The sequence below is a fragment of the Oncorhynchus kisutch genome, unplaced genomic scaffold (assembly GCF_002021735.2).
Source record: "Oncorhynchus kisutch isolate 150728-3 unplaced genomic scaffold, Okis_V2 scaffold712, whole genome shotgun sequence".
Taxonomy (NCBI): domain Eukaryota; kingdom Metazoa; phylum Chordata; class Actinopteri; order Salmoniformes; family Salmonidae; genus Oncorhynchus; species Oncorhynchus kisutch.
In genome coordinates this window covers 37,501-40,000 of record NW_022262657.1, presented here as the reverse complement: position 1 = coordinate 40,000, position 2,500 = coordinate 37,501, and the positions used below count along the sequence as shown (strand labels likewise).

Genomic DNA, 2,500 nt, shown 5'->3' with positions numbered 1-2,500 from the left:
TGGGTTCGATTACAGGCTCATGATGGCCAGAAACAAAGCCCCTTTCTTCTGAAACTCATCAGTCTATTCTTGTTCTGAGAAATGAAGGCTATTCCATGCGAGAAATTGCCAAGAAACTGAAGATCTCGTACAACGCTGTGTACTACTCCCTTCACAGAACAGCGCAAACTGTCTCAAACCAGAATAGCAAGAGGAGTGGGAGGCCCCGGTGCACAACTGAGCAAGAGGACAAGTACATTAGAATGTCTAGTTTGAGAAACAGACGCCCCAAGTCCTCAACTGGCAGTTTCATTAAATAGTACCCGCAAAACACCAGTCTCAACGTCAACAGTAAAGAGGAGACTCTAGGATGCTGACCTTCTAGGCAGAGTTGCAAAGAAAAAGCCATATCTCAGACTGGCCAATAAAAAGAAAAGATTAAGATGGGCAAAAGAACACAAACACTGGACAGAGGAACTCTGCCTAGAAGGCCAGCATCCCAGAGTCGCCTCTTCACTGTTGACGTTGAGACTGGTGTTTTGCGGGTACTATTTAATGAAGCTGCCAGTGTCTATACTTTGGACTGGTACTGTATATCAAACAGTTCAGCCAGGTTTCAGAACATCTGCCATGTGAGCGTATTTATTGTCTAAACGTTGATGATGTAACAATAGGAGAGCTCCTCCTCCAGTTCCCTATGAAATGACCCGCTGTAAACAAACAAAACAGAACTGTGAATTTAAAATAGGTTTTTATTGATTACCATTCTGCATAATGTGCATCCAAGTCTGTACAGTGTTGGTGTGTCTTCGTTGGTTTGGAAATCTATCTGAAATAAACAACACAATTTGGAAGTGTCAATTTTCACTTAGTAATAGCTACAGTTGAAGTCGGAAGTTTACATACACCTTAGCCAAATAAGTTTGAACTCAGTTTTTCACAATTCATGACATTTAATCCTCGTAAAAATTCCCTGTCTTAGGTCAGTTAGGATCACCACGATATTTTAAGAATGTGAAATGTCAAAATAATAGTAGAGAGAATTATTTATTTCAGCTTTTATTTCATCACATTCCCAGTGGGTCAGTAGTTTACATACACTCAATTAGTATTTGGTATCATTGCCTTTAAATTGTTTAACTTGGGTCAAACGTTTCGGGTATCCTTCCAAAAGCTTATGTAAGTTGGGTGAATTTTGGCCCATTCCTCCTGACAGAGCTGGTGTAACAGAGTCAGGTTTGTAGGCCTCCTTGCTCACACACACGTTTTCAGTTCTGCCCACACATTTTCTATGGGATTGAGGTCAAGGCTTTGTGATGGCAACTCCAATACCTTGACTTTGTTGTCCTTAAGCCGTTTTTGCCACAACTTTCGAAGTATGCTTGGGGTCATTGCTGTTGTTCTGGGATTGATTTGCACTTTCCGCACCAAAGTACGTTCATCTCTAGGAGACAGAACGCGTCTCCTTCCTGAGCGGTATGACGGCTGCGTGGTCCCATGGTGTTTATACTGGCGTACTATTGTTTGTACAGATGAACATGGTACCTTCAGGTGTTTGGAAATTGCTCCCAAGGATGAACTAGACTTGTGGAGGTCTACAATTTTTAGTTTTCTGAGGTCTTTGCTGATTTATTTTGATTTTTCAATGATGTCAAGCAAATAGGCACTGAGTTTGAAGGTAGGCCTTGAAATACATCCACAGGTACACCTCCAATTGACTCAAATTATGTCAATTAGCCTATCAGAAGCTTCTAAAGCCATGACATAATTTTCTGGAATTTTCCGAGCTGTTTAAAGGTACAGTCAACTTAGTGTATGTAAACTACTGACCCACTGGAATTGTGATACAGTGAATTATAAGTGAAATAATCTGTCTGTAAACAATTGTTGGAAAAATGACTTGTCATGCACAAAGTAGATGTCCTAACCGACTTGCCAAAACTACAGTTTGTTAACAAGACATTTGTGGAGTGGTTGAAAAACTAGTTTTAATGACTCCAACCTAAATGTATGTAAACTCAAATTTCAACTGTATGTAGGAGAAAGAGTCGCTCTCGGAACGTTCAACTGCAATGGTCCAACTCTCTATATACACAGAGTATACTAAACATTAGGAACCCTCTTTTGCCCTCAGAACAGCCTCAATTCAAGGTGTCCAAAGCATTTCACTTGGATGCTGGCTCATGTTGACTCCAATGCTTTCCACTTTTGTGTCAAGTTGGCTGGATGTCCTTTGGGTGATGGACCATTCTTGATACACACAGGAAACTGTTGAGCGTAAAAACCCAGCAACGTTGCAGTTCTTGACACAAACTGGTGCGCCTGACACCTACTACCAGACCCTGTTCAAAGGCACTAAAATCCTTTGTCTTGTTCATGCACACATACACAATCCATGTCTCAGTTGTCTCAATGATTACAATCCTTACTTAACCTGTCTCCTCCCCTTCATCCACAATAAGGGATCATAGCTTTCACCTGGATTCACCTGGTCACTCTATGTCAGGGAATGAGCAGGTGT

At 41.2% G+C, this 2,500-nt stretch overlaps 1 protein-coding gene across 1 annotated transcript in view; it reads left to right on the top strand.

Annotated features, from left to right (window-relative positions):
* The window catches only part of LOC109885504 (tripartite motif-containing protein 46), a 21,201-nt gene that overhangs the window by 665 nt on the left and 18,036 nt on the right, over positions 1-2,500 (top strand). The window lies entirely within an intron of this gene.